Genomic DNA, 18,805 nt, shown 5'->3' on the forward strand with positions numbered 1-18,805 from the left:
TGAGTGGCATGGGGTTGAGTGGATCTAGGGGATAGGCTGCAGGGCCTGGTCGCAGGCCAGGCCCAGCAGCCACCCCTGCTGCACATGGCCAAAAGCTGTGCATGGCGCGGGTTGGGTGGTTATAGGGGTTAGGCAGCCAGGCCCAGTGGACGATTCCAGTAGTACACACCCAAAGGGCATGTGTGGCGCAGGGTTGAGTGGTTATAGGGGGTTGGCCGCAGGGCCTGGGCTTCGGCCGTGCGTGGTGGTGGTTGGATTAACGTAAAGTAATTACAATTACTTTTTATTATTTTTTATTACTTTACTTTTTATTAAAATACCGTAGAAATTCCCAAAGTTTGCAGGGACGTTATAGTTAGGAAATAACATTTAAAAAATATAGAAATTCACTTAAAAAACCAAAGGTTACAGGGATGTTATAGTTAGGTTCAGAATTTACTCGCACAAAACCATAGACATTCAACAGTTATAGTATCTTAAGTAGCTATAACTCGCACCCTAAGGTAACTATAACTTGCGCCTTCACCATGCACTGCTAATCACCTAAGATATTACAGCACTCTTGACAGCTGTATAACATCATTAAAAATATGAATCCAATATTAGCAGTCAAATTATTGATGAGAAAACTGTGCATGGTGGGCGGAGATAATCATAACTGCTGAATTTGTATGGTTTTGTGTGAGTAAATTCAGAACCTAACTATAACGCCCCTGTAACCTTTGTTTATACATATATACATATATATTATAATATATATATGCATATATATCTCACAGGTGCATTGCCCACATGGGCATAGGAAGTGGAGCTGGGGCAGTTCCAATATGGACAGGGTTACAAAGTGGGACAGTAGGATGACAATCATGGTGGTCTCATTTCTTGGCGGGGGTCTTGGCATCGTGCTCTGTCTTGTTCCTGGATCTCAGGGACCGTTTGCGGGGTGGTTTTTCGTCTGCAGGGGGTGGGGTGCTGGTGTGGTGGTCCTGTGGCGTGCCTCCTGTCCACTTGCGCCGGCGGAGGTGGTGGGAAGTTCATCGTCCATGCTAGTGTCAGGGGCCCCTTGGAGTGCCACAGTGTCCCTCCTGGTGTTAAGTATCTCCTTCAGCACCCCTACGATGGTGCCCAGGGCGGTGCTGATGGTTCTGAGTTCCTCCCTGAAGCCCAAATACTGTTCCTCCTGCAAGCGCTGGGTCTCCTGAAACTTGGCCAGTACTGTTGCCATCTTCTCCTGGGAGTGGTGGTATGCTCCCATGATGGAGGAGAGGGCCTTGTGGAGAGTGGGTTCCCTAGGCCTGTCCGCCCCTTGTCGCACAGCAGCCCTCCCAGTTCCCCTATGTTCCTGGGCCTCCGTCCCCTGGACCGTGTGCCCACTACCACTGCCCCCAGGTCCCCGTTGTTGTTGGGGTGGTGGGTTATCCTGGGTTCCCTGAAGTGGTGGACACACAGCTGATTGACGTGTCCTGGGGACGGAGGTATGGGCCCGCTGGGTGGGTGCTGTGCTGGTGTTACCAGAGGGTGGAAGGTCTGTGGTGGCCTGTGACTGGGTGTGGGGAACGACTGTCCCGAGGCGCACGATGGTCCGGGCTGCTCATCTGGATCCAGTTGGACAGAGCTGCTGTCATCACTGTGGGCCTCTTCTGTGGGTGGGGTGGAGATGTCTGGACCCTCCTGTCTGGTGACGTTGGGTAGTGGTCCTGCAGGGGTGTAAAAGCATGATTATTGCATCTGTGTGTGTCATTGTGTGCAATGGGTGGGTGACCGTGTACCCCAGTGCTAGCATTCCTGTGTGGGGGCTTGTGTGATGATGGTTGAGGGGGGTGTTATGGGTATGTGCAGTGGGCATGCTTTAGTGATGGGTGTCCATGCTTTGTTGTGTCATGCAGGGCTTGGTGTTGGGATGGGTGGTTACTGTTATTAGTACATTAGTGATGAGTTGGAGTGATAGGGGAGGGGGCGAGGGTGGGGGTCTGTGATAGCATGCAGGTAGGGTGGCGGATATGATAGTTAAGATTTGAGTTACCAGAGTCCATTCCTCCACCGACTCCTGCGAGGCCCTCAGGATGCAGATTAGTGAATACCTGCTCCTCCCATGTTGTTAGTTGTGGGGGAGGAGGTGGGGGTCCGCCGCCAGTTCGCTGTACCGCGATGTTGTGTCTGGAGACCACGGAACGCACCTTCCCCCATAGGTCGTTCCACCTCTTCCTGATGTCATCCCTATTTCTTGGGTGCTGTCCCACTGCGTTAACCCTATCGACTATTCTTCGCCATAGCTCCATCTTCCTAGCTATGGAGGTGTGCTGCACCTGTGATCCAAATAGCTGTGGCTCTACCCGTATGATTTCCTCCACCATGACCCTGAGCTCCTCCTCCGAGAACCTGGGGTGTCTTTGCCGTGCCATGGGGTGGTGTAGGTGATGTGTGGGGTGGTGTATGTGGTGATAAGTGTGGTGATATGTAGTGGTGTGTGTTGTTTTGTGCGTGGAAGTTGTGTGGGTGATGGTGTTGAGTGCCTGTGGATGATAGTTTGTGGATGGTGGTGTCTCTCTCTGGCCTTCTTTCAGATTTTTTTGTCATAGGGGTTTGTGGGTGATGTGGGTGTGTGTTTTATATAGTATTGAGTGTGTGGGAGTGGTGTGTCTATGTGTATCAGGTTTGTGTCTTTCGAATTGTCCAATGTGGCTGTGTTTTGTAAATGTGTGTGTATTTTGAGCGCAGCGGTGTGTACCGCCAATGGAATACCGCGGTTGAAAGACCGCCGCGTGGATTCGTGTGTTGTGATAGCATGGGCGTATTTCTGTTGGCGTGACGGTGGAGGTTTTGTTTTCGCCAGTTTATCACTGACCTTTGGTGTGGCGGACTTGTGTGGGTGTCTGAATTTTGTCGGATTTTGGGATTTGGGTCATAATAGCTGTGGCGGATTTCCGCAGCCACGGCGGTGTGTTGGCGGTCTTCTGCACGGCGGTAAGTGGCTTTTACCGCCAATGTTGTAATGACCACCATTGTTTTCTCAAAAAGATTGTGGATATTTACACTCTCATACTGCTTCAGGCGATACAGAGCAAAACCTAGCTCTTACCGCCGAGATCTTCAAACCTTTTCACTTTGAACCACTCCCAACCCAAAATATTTTGAAAGAGGGCCCTCCTCCAAAACTTTATGGAAAGATGTAGGGCTGAGTGCATAGGGTGGGGCCTATAACATCATTTTAGGGATTATTTTCAGTATTGTTTAAGCTACACTGAATATGAGTCTTAGTAATAAGAAAATACATAGAAAAACTAAAATAGACAAAAAACACTAATGCCATAATTTGTTGTCTTGTGAACCCCTCACTCTCCTGGGTCCCAAGGCAACTGCACCTTCTGCACTAATGATAGCTGCAGCCCCGAAGGCAGGGTATCCCCTCTGCCTCTTTCACGTCTTCCACACCAATTCTGGCCATCACTCTGATCTTGAAACAGACTGCCCTTTTCAGAAATAAATGAGCCCTCATGTGTTGCCCGCCTCTTTGCAGCAAGGGTGCTCTCAGTCCTAATGCTATCCATCATGCATCAATTTTATAGTTAGGCAGTCATAATTGTAAAGCAGTGGGCCCTTCATACTCCTGGTACCCAGTACCACTGCACCTACCTCACTAGTGAGAACTAACGCCTTGTGAAGCAGGCCGCCTTCACTGCCTCTTGTTAAACCGACCCCCATGTTCCTTTCTGCCACCTCTCTGAGGCTGAAGGTAATGTGTCTCCTCTTCATTGTTCTCCTCTCTTGGGCCATTGGTTCAATACCCAAAGCAACACGGGTTCAGAAAGGGTGCACTGAGCCTGTAATACCAGCAAGGAATGATGGTAAAACAGCAATAATAGGGGATTAGTTGGGCCTTAACACCCCTCAGCCCCTGTGCCACTGCACCTGCAGCACCAATAATATCTACTCCTCTGACCACACTACTGGGCCATCACTCCTAGGCCAGAGGCCCAAAGCAGACTGCCTGCCCCTTTGTGTAAAAAAATGGGGACAAATCCCACTTCTCATCCCCTGCTGTTAGAGACCTGTTCCCTGTGCAGCAAGGGAAACTTGGGCCCCAATTCTAACAAGGGAAATGGATGACCACGACCCTTTTTGCTGGTAACATTTCCTTAATTGGGGTGCAGTGGCCCCTCACACCATAGTCCCCGAGAAAATGCACCTGCTGCACTAATGGTAGTGATAGCAACTTTTTTTAAAGGCTGCATTTCTCAACACCTTCTTTGGGGCATCTCTTTAAGGAAGTGGGTAAGCTATATCTGTCCCTTTGTAAACAAAAAGAATAGACCTCATATTGGGCTACCTTCTCTAGGACATCTCTTTGACGGCCTCTATGGATTTTGCTCTGTTCCTCTTTCTCTTGCCATTACTCTGAGGCCCCAGATGTTAGGGTGATCAGGGGTCTGAGTATGACCATTTTGGCCTCCTCCCTGCAAACCCTTTGACTTACCTGAGAGGACATCTGCATGAAAACAGAGGTCAAATTTAGCTAGTTGTATGGGGGCCTTTTTAATTTGACAAAAAACAGTTCCCATTAATTTTGTTAACAACAACCAACCCTGAATTGTTAATGGGCACCTGGAGTACTTGGAGGGTGCTGACAGGGAGGGGTCTCTAAGATGCTTTATTTTAAGGAGTCACTTCAGGTTTAATGATGACAAACATTTATCATTTTTGAGAGATAATGTAAGGATGCTGAGTTTTGGAAAGTGTCCCTTTAATGGACTTATAAATATGTCTGCACTATATACAGTGTAGTTAGCTATTACTAAATATGTATTCTTGGAAAGCACTTGTTTTATCATATACACCAAATCATTGTGTGGCAGCCTATATTATACTGTGTGTAATATAATTTTACAATAATGACCTAAATATTCACAGTGCTTTCTGTTACTTGCCGAGACCCCATAGCACTATAAATACACAAGTGACTAATCAGCACAGCGCCTAGCAGAATTCAATTATATGACTCTCTGGTCTCACAAACAGATATCTGCAATGATCGCATTAACGGTTAACCAATTATTGTTTCATAATGTAAAAGAGTGCATTTCCACCAAATTATATATGCCCACATTAAAACATTGGAGGTAAAAGCTGCCTACCGCCGCGGTGACGGCCACCAAAAGACTGGCTACCATCCGTTCGCCAGATTATAACCACAGCCGGACTTCTGCCACAAGAAGGGCGGAAATCCGGCTGTGGCCATACTGGCGGATGGTGGTAAGGTGGCGCTGCTACCACCAGCACCGCCACGCCAGTAGACCGCCGCCAGCCGTATCATGACACATGATACGGCCTGGCGGTGTTCTGCTGGCGGGCGCTGCTGGCGGTAGCAGCGCCCGTCCCGTTCCCTGCCGGAAGACCACCTGGATGCAGGTAAGTTGGGCTTCTGACAGGGGAGGGGAGTGGGGGGTGTTGTGTGTGTGTGTGTGGGGTTGTGTGCATGAATGTGTGAGTGTCTGCGTGAATGCGTCTGTGTGTGCAGTGTTGTTTGTGTGGGTGTATGCATGTGTATAAGAATGGAAATGTGAATGCATGTCAGTGTGAATGTGTGTACGGATGTGTGCGAGCATGAATGGATTTGTGCTTGAATGAATGCGTGTATGCCAGTGTGAGTGAGTGGGTGAATGCTTGGTGCGTGTCTGTGAGTGTGTGTGCATGGGGCGGGGGGATCGGAAGAGGGGAGTGTGGATGGAGGGGGGGCTGCAGCCAACCCGCCAATGTCATAATGTGGCGGTATGTACCGCCAGTCTGTTGGCAGTACTACCACCACATTACCACCTACCACCGGGGTCATAATGACCCCCATAATTTGCATTTCATTTTTATTCAAGGTGTGTGCATTATTTCATATGCAGTTGCCGTGAAGGTGAAAAAAATAATAAAATACTTATAGAATATTTTGTTGTTTGTAACTATGCCTAAACCAGTATTTTTCCTATCAGAACATACTTTAAACAGAAAATGTTAAAACAAAATACTTTATAATGTATTCTACAGCTGCCCTAATGACCCCTGACTGATAATTCAAGTAAACAAAGACAAAAAAGCCATGTTAAGAATGAATACAGACAAGTTCATATAAAATTCTACTTAACCATGTCTGGGCCTTTGCAGAATCATAAAATGGCAACAGATGGTGACATCCCTAACGTCAATTGCTTCATGTAAATAAGACTGCCTGGAAACGCAAAAGAATAATCACAGTTGTGCTTACAGGGCATTTTCACTCACAAGTGCTTCCTTAGGCATTTATGCCTTCCTGTGAACACCGCCACAGATCTCTAGGGGGTTGCACCACTCCATTTTTAGACCTCTGCCCTAAATCCATGTTAGCAGATTTTCGCCACGTAGATAATCCTGTTTTCATAGCCCTTCTTGAAACCACTAAATCAGGCTCTCTACTTAATCCTTTACCACCAGGCATAATGAGAATGGTATGCTCGATTCTGGCCCCTCACCTGCCCCAGCTACTTAAATCTGCTGTTGTGGAAGGCAGGGTTGTATTACAATAAAAAGGGAAGCAGTGGCAGTCCTTCTTGCAGTCAGCACACCAGTCCTACTTTTGTGATTCCCCATAGGTCCATATTTGTGCTGAAGAGTTGGGGCTAAGGGTCCAATATGTATACCTGGTGCCCACTTTAAAGTAAAGGTTTCCACCCCCATGAGGTGTCAGGCATCTCCTTCCTCCCTGCCCTGGCTCCAGCTTGTCTGGGGTCACAAAAGAATAACGACAAACCCTTTGTGAGAGTGCTCAGTCAGATCCTTTATGATGTGCAACTGTGGTAGGTGACAGCTCCTTCTCCTCATTAACTCACAGTAGCCCATCCTGCCAACATCTATCTTCCATTCATCACTCTCTCTGGGATGAATACACAAAGAACATCTGCCAGCTATCCCTAGTCATGTGACTCAGGAACAGGCTGCAAGCATCAAATGGTTAGGACAAGAGAATGACAACTTTCTAAAAGGGGCATTTTCAAAACTGTGAGTGAAAATCCACCTTTACCATTAAAGTGTTCTTTTAATTACATTTCTTTGGACACCAAACTCGACATTCTGACCTGCTCCTATTCAAACATTATCAGTCATTAAATGTAATAACTTAACCCAACTTTATCCTATGGGAGAGGTAGGTCTCTCAGTAGTGAAAAATGAATTTAACAGTTTTTCACCACCAGGATATGTAAAAACTTAAAAGTACATGTCCCACTTTTTAAATACACTGCACCCTCACCTCTGGGCTGTATAGGGCCTACCCTCGGGGTGACTTATATGTATTAAAAAGTGAGGTTTTGGCCTGACAAGAGGTTTATCTTGACACGTCGAAATGGTAGGTGTAGACCTGCACACCCAAGCTGCAGTGGCAAACCTGAGACATGTTTGAGGGGCTACTAAAGTGGGTGGCACAATAAGTGCTGCAGGCCCACTAGTAGCTTTTAATTTACAGGCCCTGGGTACATGTACTACCACTTTACTAGGGACTTATAAGTAAATTACATAGGCCAGATGGGTGAAAGCCAATTGTACCAGGTTTGAAGGAGAAGAGTACAAGCACTTTAGCTCTAGTTAGCAGTGGTAAAGTCCTAAAGCCAGCAAAAACAAAGTCAGCAAAAATAGGAAGCTGGAAGGCAAAAGGTTGAGGGAAAAGCACAGCATTGATGTGGGGCCCCTCATTCTACTATTACAGGCTTTTGTGCCTGCATTTGAAATATATACAGCAGGTGTAAGGCCAGTTTCCAGGCCTTTATGACTCAAGAACAGTTGGACAATCCTTGTAGCGAATATTGATGCTGTCCTTTGAAAACAAAGTCCGAATGTGAGCTCACTGAATGGCCAAGTACTTCTTCTGTAGACTCTGACTTTAGAGAGGTAGTAAAATGGACCAATCAATGCTTACTTTTGGAGGTGGGGTGTGGAACGTCCAGTTGGTAGTACGTTTTACTCGCAAAGAATATAGGGGGTCATTCCGACCCCGGCGGGCGGCGGGTGCCGCCCGCCGGGCGGAAGCCGCCAAAAGACCGCACCGCGGTCAAATGACCGCGGCGGTCATTCTAACTTTCCCGCTGGGCCGGCGGGTGATCTCCAAAAGATCGCCCGCCGGCCCAGCGGGAAAGCCCCTGCAAAGAGGAAGCCGGCTCCGAATGGAGCCGGCGGATTTGCAGGGGTGCGACGGGTGCAGTGGCACCCGTCGTGATTTTCAGTGTCTGCAAAGCAGACACTGAAAATCTTTGTGGGGCCCTGTTAGGGGGCCCCTGCACTGCCCATGCCAGTGGCATGGGCAGTGCAGGGGCCCCCAGGGGCCCCACGACACCCGTTCCCGCCAGCCTGGTTCTGGCGGTGTAAACCACCAGAAACAGGCTGGCGGGAAGGGGGTCGGAATCCCCATGGCGGTGCTGCAAGCAGCGCCGCCATGGAGGATTCCCTGGGCCAGTTCCCCTTTTCTGACCGCGGCTTTAGCGCCGCAGTCAGAATGGCCCAGGAAGCACCGCCAGCCTGTTGGCGGTGCTTCCTCTGCCCTCCACCCTGGTGGTTTCAAACCGCCAGGGTCGGAATGAGGGCCATAATATCCAAACACTGTTATTCTATTTTAAAAAGAGATAGGGAACTTATTTAGGGAACATGCTCAGTATTGTAATGTCTGTTGTCATTAACAATGAATCAGAATATGATATCTTTGCTCTACATCTATTATTTACACGTGGTTCATGTAGCAGAGCCAGTCCCATTTTATAACTGCTTTATGACTGTCCTTACGGAACCGTTCAGTACTAGTTGCAGTTCTGTTAAGTCATTCGCGGCATGGCTACCTGGGAACTGCATGCAGAGCTGGGCTGCCTGCCCCACTTAGATCAACAGCATTGCACACATTCACTCTGAGGCTGCCGGGAGAAGGAGCGCCGGTCTCAGGCTGAAGCAGCAGTAGCGACAGATGGCCGCTTAGCAGAGAAGGGTTTTCAACAGTTTGTGCAGCACTTGGGCATCACACGGACATCAACATCGCTTGAGGAACAGATGCATGGTGGTGCAGGCAAGGCCCTTCAACGGTCACCAAAGTCGATTGCAGGAAAGGTGCACAATGATGAAGGGTGCAGGTACATGGACCTCACACGGTCAACCAAAAAGGTGTTCAGTGATGCAGGGTGCAGACAGACAGGTCTAACCTAGTTCTAACATACTTGAAGAAAGGTTGCACAGTCATGCAGGATGCAGGCGTATAGGCCTCACATGGTCATCAGCAGCCCCTTAAGAAAAGATGCACTGCAATACAAGAGGCATGCACATGGGCCTCACAGAACCATCAGTGCCACATGGTGGGTAGGTGCTCATCAGTGAATAGTGCAAGTACATGGTCCTCCCATGATCATTAGTGCTGGATAAAGCTTAGGAGCACAGTAATATAGGGTATTGGTACAGTCTCACACGATCATCAGTGCCACTTGGAGTCTCACACTGTAATCATAGCAGAAAACACGCAAGATTCAGGGGGCGCTTTCAAGAGAATGCAACTGTAGACTTCCTGACTCAGCAGGCTCAACTTCTACATCTGCAAAGCAGCAAGGTCATGACTGCTGTACTCGGGCTCATCAGGGCAGATCCAGTACATGCAAGGCAGTCCACCTCCTCGGTTCCTTCAGCAGCAGCAGCAAAGTTTCATCCTATGTCCTGGGAGTATAGTTCTTACCCCTAAAGTCATAAAGCCAAGAACTGTGCTTATGTTCATCGCCTTCTTCTACAAAGGTGAGTAGTGATCATGGAGTACAATATGAACTTTGTATATTCTGCACGAAGCAACTCATGTCCAGTCCTGCGATAATTGGCCCAAATCTCATCTCCACACTGCTTGAGGTGCAGTTTTGTTCCACTGTGTCACATCTCCTCAGCAAGCAGTGTAAGTTGTTATTGTCAATTATACTTTTTGTAGTACGGTCAGACTGTTCTCCAACAACTCAAAGCACATGATGCAGGGGTTTGGCAGTCTCTGATGTCGAATACTTGCAGTCCAGCCCTTACTTTTTGACCAGTCCTTTGTGTTAAAACATTCTCTCAGGTCACAGGGTGATCTGCTGGTGAACTGGCTTGGTCCAGGCCAGGGTAGCAATATCATGCTTGGTGCAGGCCAAGGAAGCAAGATGGTGATTCAAGAATTCTAGTGGAGGGAGGGCTAAATACCAGCACGGGGGCATGCCAGTTAAAGGAGAGACTGCAGTCCTGGCAAGCACTATTACACACATTTCAATCTTGCTCACTCTTTACATTCATTGGGGACCCGAGCATAGGGCACCCCAAGCACTCTTTTGCAAACTCCACAAACAAGCAGGGGGAATGAGGCCACCCAGAAATGTATGGCCTCCAAAGATTTACCAGAAAATACAAATGCCACTCTCCGCACTGACGTTCTGTTAAAAAGCCCTGTACCTCACAACCACTAGTCGACTGCCACAAGCCATTAGTGGTGTCATTGGTAGTGTCAGGACCTGGTCGTGGGGTTTGGACCATGTCACCTAAAAGAGCCTAGTGCTATATTAGTGAGTGTTAGGGCTTTTTCTGGGGTCACAGGGCAAATAGAGACTACTGTGCTCCAATTATGCCAACTGCAGTCGTTTGCCACTAATGTCCTGGGACCTTAGTTTTTGTGGACCAATATCTGATCACCAAGTGCACCCTTTTAGCACTTGACTGACTGGGTTGTGAAGAAGTGCAGTCTAAGGCTTATTACTCAGGGAAGTAGTATGGAATCAGAGACTCAGAACTCAGCACATGTAACTATCATGTAATAATTCAGACCCTCATTACGACTTTGGCGGTCCTTTTCCAGGACCGCCGAAGCCACTGCCGCCAACAGATCGCAAGTGCTGGCTGTCTGTTGGCCACCATATTAGGAGTCCTTGGAGGACTTCTGCCCATTTCTGGGCAGAAGTCTGACTCCGAAGAGGCGGTTCCTCTGCCGTCACCGTCACGGCAGTAGGACTCCGCCCGCCATATTACAAGCTGTAATACGGCTTTGCAGAGTCCTGCTGGTGTGGTGGTGATGGTGGTGCAAGACCGCCAGGACCAATCCCCTCCCGCACGTCCCCCTCAACAAAGAAGGTAAGTGGGTGTCCGAAAGGGGGGGAGGGGTGTCTGTGTGTGTGGGTGCATGTGTGCGTGTATGCAGAGGGGTGGGGGTGTATTGTAAGTGCGTGTATGTGCGTGTACGTGAGTGAATGTGTGTGTGCACATGTATGGGGTGTCTGTGAGAATGGATGCGAGTGAGTGGGGGTGTCAAAGTGCATGTATGCGTATACTGAATGGTGTGTATGTGTGAGCATGCATGAGTGAAGGGGTGGGGTGGAGTGTTTGTGAGTATGTGGATGGGTGGGGGGATGTGTGTATGTGTGGGGACGTGTGTATGTGTGATCCGGCGACAGGATTGAAGATTCCTGTCGCCGGGTGCATGACTGCCAGGGTTTTTGTGGCAGGGTGACTGCCAAGGAAAGCCTGGCGGTTTGCAGCCTCATAATCCGGACGGCAGGCTGCTGCCTGCCGCCAGATTGGAGGTGCTCATCACCGACGCGGAGGTGCAACCGCACCGGCGGGCCAGGTGGAGTTGTGGAGGCTTGGTGTCTGCCAAGCCTCACAACTCGTAATGTGGCAGTCCCTACTGCCGGCTCTGTGGTGGTAGGACTGCCACGGCGAGACCGCCACCCTTTCAATGAGGGCCTCAGTGTCCCGCCTGCGTATTTTTTAAAAAAAAGAAAAGCACTTAGGTCTAGTCTACGAGAAATACCACACATATAATGACCCTGATATAGAAGTATGTACAAAAGATTTTTTGAGCAGTTCAAAGCGGGTAGTTAAAATTAGAGGTTAAATACAATTATTTTTTGGAAAACCTTCGCCATCTGGATAAATAGGTCCAACCTCTCCCACACTCACATTGTGCTTATTTAGTAAACTATCCTGGTGTACTCTGGGATTCGTAGTCAGTTGATCATGCTCTTCTTAGGATTTAAGCCTATTACCCTCTGTAATAATATAAACCCCTTTGAACTAACCTGCCCAGGTACCCCACAACTACACTGCTTGTATCACTGTTGCTCAGTTATACAGTGTGTTTCCAAATCTAAGCCTTCCTTAAAGACCACAAGCTTTCAGCTGGCTTTGTCAGTCTGGGGCACATACATGCAGTCCACTCAAGGATTTTCTTTGTTGGTCCACGCTGAAATCGGGAGATGGGCATGACCTAGGGTACTGGCAGTATGCCAGTCAAGAGTCTCCTGTTTAGCACTGCTCCAAGAAATTACATCTTCTGAATGCGGCCAACACAAAAGTTTCCAGGCCCAATAAATTTGGCACCCAAAAATGACAAAGCAGCCCACTCGAAAGTCAGGAAGTGGGGGAGAACCCAGGGAGCATAAAGGAAGGCTACAGTTGGTACCTGATGCTTGCGCACCAAGACCCCTGGGATGCTGCCGTATTTGCACTCACTTACAAAGGGTTGATCGTACCATGAGGAAAGTCGCTTCTCCACATTTACTGCAGTCATCTGGGTTCTCCTATACCCCCAAGGTTTGGGACAACATGGTTGATGGAGGTGAAAGTCTGTTCTTTGTCGGCCTCTCAGCGCGAGGCTTGTCTGCTTAGGGCAAGACATCTCAAGGTTGGTTGCAGACCTGCAAGAGTCTAGACTAGCAGTGAACTAGCAGGATAGGATAACATTCAGCTCACCACAGTTCTGGGCAGACAGACGCGTACCTGTCCTCTCATTACTTCATTGGTGTTGTTCATTTCTTTCAACACACCTCCTTAATTCTTCAGGCAGCTGGACTGTGAGTCACTCTCTATGCAGTTCTTCACTCTAGGGATACCACATTCGGTATTCTATCAGAATATTGTATTTTAAATGTTGTGCTAAAAATATCAGTGGCAAAATATTTATTACCACAGTAGTGTAAATGTAAATATGTGTAAGTAAGTATATATTTACTATTCATAACTCCACCTTTACACATTAGCCTACAGACACTCTCCGTGTTCTCCCCTTGAACATAACAGGAAAAAGTCCTGCCCTTCACTTATTATTCAATATACTGCCATCACTAATAGTCTTTCCCAACCTGGGGAGATGACAGTAGTCACCCCCCAAGAGAGTGGTGCACTTTGGTTCCCTCTTTGGACCACAGAGACCTGCTCTGGATCACTTTACAAGTTAAGCTATGCCTTATTTGAGATATAACAGAAAAGTAAGCATGATCACGTGAGAGGAGCATCTAGGCGATGCCGAATCGGGGGCAGGAGATTTCCCGTAACCGGGCAACGTTATCACGGCTATTGATATGCAAAGTCGTGGGGCCTAATCTGTCCTCTGTACAAAAATAAAATGTTGATAAATGCTCGCGCATCTCAAGTTCAGTTTACATTGGTCAGTTATTTGGAACAGTCAGTGAAGTAGCTGATACACTGACAGTTGATGTAGGAACCTCATTAATTTCAAGTGCAGTCAATAACTCTGCATCTGTGCTAACTGATGTTTCCTTCAGAAGATGATTGCATATATGTGTTGTAAATTATGCTCACCACTGTTCATGATGTATACTGATTTCAATACTTAGGACAAATTAGGTAAGTCTGCTCTCCTAGATGACTAAAAACAGCTTACTGATTTTATTCTATATAGGACAGAGTCCAGGCACTGGCATCATAGGTAACACGCTATGCGCCCCTTCCCTTCACAGTAGATTTAGGTGTAAGGATACATGTATAGGACCACATTCCTGATGAAACCAGTGACCAGTTTTAGGCGTAGAACATAAATCGAAACATTTCAACAAGTGACTTTTAAAGGCTAGACAGGCTCATAACATACCTAACATTTAAAGAGTTGTGACAGTGGCGGTAAAATACATATGATCACCCATCCCTACACAATTCTAGTCTCATGTTACGTTTTTATAATAAGAAAATTATTGTCACCATATAGCTCAGCTAGGTAAGGAACCTGAAGCACCATAATAAGGCCCACCCAGGACTTGTGTTCAGGATGAGGAGTGACACTAAGATGAAGTATGTCACTTTGTGTGAGTGAGAGTTTGCGTTTTTTTATGTAACCTTGATAGACATCCTACACTGATATTAGTGGAACTAGGTCCGTCCCACTCTCTTCACTTGGGGCATTATAGCTTCCAAATGCAAAAAAAAACTTTTTCACACAATGCACACAGTGGACAAGCATGATTGTTATGCATGCTGAGTTAACAAATAACTATAGACACTGCATAAAGGCAACATAGGGTGGGGTGCTAAATCTTTAGCCATGTAGGGTGACATTCCCATCTCAACATATGTCACTTGTACGATACATCCTCCTCACTAGAAGAAGTCTGGTTGTGCAGTTGTACAAACTTATTAAAGTGGCAACTATAGTTCCATGGTGGGCCCTAAAAGTTCAAGATATATGAAGTCTCTCACCTGGGTCTGAGTGGCGGGAACTACCCAATCCTGTATAATCTGTAACTTTGCTTCCAACAAGTGAATCTTGCTGTTCCCTGTCAGATGCCCAAAGATAGACCACAAAGCACTGATCATTCTTGCTGTTAAGACGGAAATATCCCCTGCACAGTAAACTGGTGTGTATCCCTGCCTTGATTATCCATTTACCTGTGAACCTAGTATCCTGATTAATAATTCGGCCCTTGTCTCAGACTATTCTAAAGGGTGTAAGCAGAGGCCTAGGCCTGTCCTGAGTAATGCGAGGTCCAGAACCTATTCTGTGGCCTGGATGGGTGCACCCAGTAGGCCTTGGACTACAGTTGATGCCCTGGCTTCATCAAATAAAGTGGTGGTGGCAGCATGCCATGTTTTGTGAATCAGTAGCGTGACAAGACCATATTCTCTGTGTCAATGAAAAGCAAGCTTACTGACCTTTCTAATAAAAAGGTCCGCTGTTACCTGAAACGTAAAACTTTGCACTGACATCCTATATGCATGCCTAATGCATGTGTGCAATGTGTGTTGTGAGGTTGAGCGATGGGGCTGCAGTTTCTGTTGCTCAAAGTGAAGGAGTTTCTGGGAAGGGTCTGATCTGACCAGGTTATTCTGAGTGGATCTCGTGTGAAATGCATTAATACATCCAAGACCAAGTACCACGGTGTTGCCCAGCAATCTGCTGTGGGCTAGAGACTGGTGCTGCTGATATTGACAACTGAAGCCTTGTTGCCTCTAGAGTGGGAAGTCATGATCAGCTGAAGGCCACAACTGCTGAAGACACACCATCCTGGAGAACTCAACCCAGAGGCCTCAACTGCCAAAAATGAGCATCTGCCGCCAGCAGGGAAGGAAGGCCTCCACTGCAGAGTACGAGTGCTTCTGTGCAAGTCTTTCCTGCCAACAGCATCTTGTGATCTCTTCCACTGCAAGGCTGGCACTGCGGTCCCAAGCATAGAGGAGTCACCACTGAAAGGTCAGGAATGTGAACCTCACTTGCTGTACCCCTCGAACTGTATTGATCACCAGCAGCTAAATGCTGGGGTTAGCCTGCACCTGGTACAAGAGACCAACATGCGCAGACAAGTCTGACACATAGGCTTGAGACATTCGCCGTGTAAACTCAAGGGGTGGAAGAGTTGCTTGAATTAAATTAAATTAAAAGATAAGAGACAAGAGGGGTCTGGCAAAAAAGGAAAGGGATTGTTTAATTAAACATTACGGCCAGGATAGCAGTTACAGCACCGGGGTCTGAGGACTGTCACAGAACATCTAAATGACCCATGCTTTATACATCTCTCTGAGAGCAATAAACGCATAAACATTCTTTCCCTGGTTAAATATGCAAACTATTGTCAGGGAGTCACAGATCAAATTTCCAGATAGGGAATGCAGGTGTGCCTTGGGCTGGTATGGACACTATGGTGGTCATTACAACCCTGGCGGACGGTGGTAAAGTGGCGGTAAAATGGCTAACAGGCCGGCGGTAAAAGTTTTGCAATTACGACCGTGCGGAAACCGCCCATAAAGACAGCCACTATAACACTCCGACTGCCACGGCGGTACAAACACACAGCGCGGCGGTCACCGCCAACAGACAGGCGGGAGACAATGTACCACCCACACTATTACAACCCACCAATCCGCCACCTTTTCTGGGGCGGATTCACCGCGGATAAAAACATGGCGGAAACAGGATTCCGAAGGGAAAACGCTCACCTCTACACACCCCACGAGGAACGAGGACACCATGGACCCGGAACTCCAAATTCTCCCTGCGATTGGCTTCCTGCTCCTCTACCAGGAGCACGAACACCGGCGGCGAAGACCACGGTGAGTACTGCACCTACGACACAGGGGTGGGGGGAGGGAAAAAACAGGGACACACACACGCAACACCCCCACCCCCACCCTCACCCACTACAACACACACACTAATGCATATTGATACATCACAGTTACACCCCCCCCGGAAGTATGCAAAGACGATAGAAAATGAGTGTAACCATTGTAATATATTAAAATAAAGTAGGCAAAAATATATATATATACACCATGTACAAAATATATACCAAGCATAGTAGTCCAAGTAGTGCTCCAATGAAGTCCGTGGAACACTGGGCCCACACGGTATGGGCGAGGCCCACACAAGATCCCCGACCATGACGGAGAGAACACTGCAGGGGCATCAGAGAGCAACAAAACAGGCACCTCAGGGGGAGGGAAAGTGGGGGCACCTCAGCCGGTTGAGTGCACGACGCCAAATCCACGGGAGGGCCACATGCCCACTGTTACATCCTGGGGAGTGCAAAGCCACAGTCTCACAAGTCTCTACAGTGGGTGGGTTGCCCACTGTTCAATCCTGGGGAGTGCAAAGCCACAGTCTCTCAAGTCTCTACAGTGGGTGGGTTGCCCACTGTTCAATCCTGGGGAGTGCAAAGCCACAGTCTCTCAAGTCTCTACAGTGGGTGGTTTGCCCACTGTTCAATCCTGGGGAGTGCAAAGCCACAGTCTCTCAAATCTCTACAGTGGGTGGGTTGCCCACTGTTCAATCCTGGGGAGTGCAAAGCCACAGTCTCTCAAGCCTCTACTGTGGGTGGTTTGCCCACTGTTCAATCCTGGGGAGTGCAAAGCCACAGTCTCACAAGTCTTTACAGTGGGTGGTTTGCCCACTGTTCAATCCTGGGGAGTGCAAAGCCACAGTCTCTCAAGTGGATAACAGTCTCCACTGGTTCTGGAGGGGGCCTGGTGCCCAGAGTGCTTCATCCTGCTAAGGACCGAGGTAGTGGATGGATCTCTCCACTGGTTCTGGAGGGGGCTTGGTGCCCAGAGTGCTTCATCCTGCTAAGGACAGAGGTAGTGGATGGATCTCTCCACTGGTTCTGGAGGGGGCTTGGTGCCCGGAGTGCTTCATCCTGCTAAGGACAGAGGTAGTGGATGGATCTCTCCACTGGTTCTGGAGGGGGCTTGGTGCCCGGAGTGCTTCATCCTGCTAAGGACTGAGGTAGTGGATGCATCTCTCCACTGGTTCTGGAGGGGGCTTGGTGCCCAGAGTGCTTCATTCTGCCCGTGACGGACTCAGTAGCGTCAGTGCCCTTGGCGCTCATGGGCCAGCGGTGCTTGAGGCGGCAGTGCCCTGTTCAGCGGTTCTTGAGGTGGCGGTGCCCTGTTCAGCGGTGCTTGAGGCGGCGGTGCCCTGTTCAGCGGTTCTTGAGGCGGTGGTGCCCTGTTCAGTGGTTCTTGAGACGGCAGTGCCCTGTTCAGCGGTGCTTAGAGCGGCGGTCTCCATTGCAGTGACTCAGCTGCTGGTAGTCCTTCATGGCCCAGTGGGGCTTTTGCTGGTGGCCCTTCATGGCCCAGCGGGGCTTTTGCTGACGGTCCTTCATGGCCCAGCGGGGCTTTTGCTGGCGGTCCTTCATGGCCCAGCGGGGCTTGTGCTGGCAGTGGCCTCCTGGGCAGCTGGGCTGGTGCTGGCGGTGGCCTCCTGGGCAGCTGGGCTGGTGGTGGCAGCTGGGATGATGGCGGTCTTCTCCACCGTGCTGCTCTTCCCAGACTTGCTGACTTTCTTGTGCCCCTTCCCCACCTTGGAAGGTGTCGCAGCTGACTCCACACTCCCACCTGTACCCCTGGGAGCGGCTTTGGTGGCTGGAGTCTTCCCCCTCTCCTGCCGGGCACTGGCCAACTTCTGATGCTTCACAGGTGGAGGACTGTCTGTGCTGTGGCTCCGTGCCACACTGGCTGCCTTGGTGGCCGGAGCACTCCAGATTCTGGTGACTACCGGCACCACTGGGCCCGGAGATGTTGTGGCTGAGGTGCTAGTTCGGGACCTAGGAGACGGACGGGGTGGGGGATGTGTGGGAAAGAGGTCAAGTTTGGACAGGAAAAGTTTTTTGGACACACTGGGACGGGTAGCTGGAGGGGGTTTGGGAGTGGAGGAAGAGGTTGTGGTTGTAGGAGGTGTCCGTTTGCTGACTTTGGGTGAAGGTGCATGCGCTGGAGGCTGTTGTGAGGTGGATGGCTGTTGGGTGGGTGTGTGCCTGCGTTTGTGTATCTTGGGAGGGGGCGTCACAGACACACTGGGAGAGGACACAGGGGACGTGTGAATGGTAGTGGGGGTGGTGACTGCACGTGAGCGGGGTGTGGTGGTGGGTGTGCTGGTGATGGTAGTAGTGGCTGTAGAGGTAGTGCATGCAGGTGTGAGTGTAGACGAGACAGGGAGGGAGGAGGGAGACGAGGAGGAGGGGGACACTGTGGAGGCAGAGGATGTTGGTGTGTCTGCATGTGTGTGATGCTTGCGTGAGTGCCTGTG

Source organism: Pleurodeles waltl, chromosome 1_2 (assembly GCF_031143425.1).
Source record: "Pleurodeles waltl isolate 20211129_DDA chromosome 1_2, aPleWal1.hap1.20221129, whole genome shotgun sequence".
Taxonomy (NCBI): domain Eukaryota; kingdom Metazoa; phylum Chordata; class Amphibia; order Caudata; family Salamandridae; genus Pleurodeles; species Pleurodeles waltl.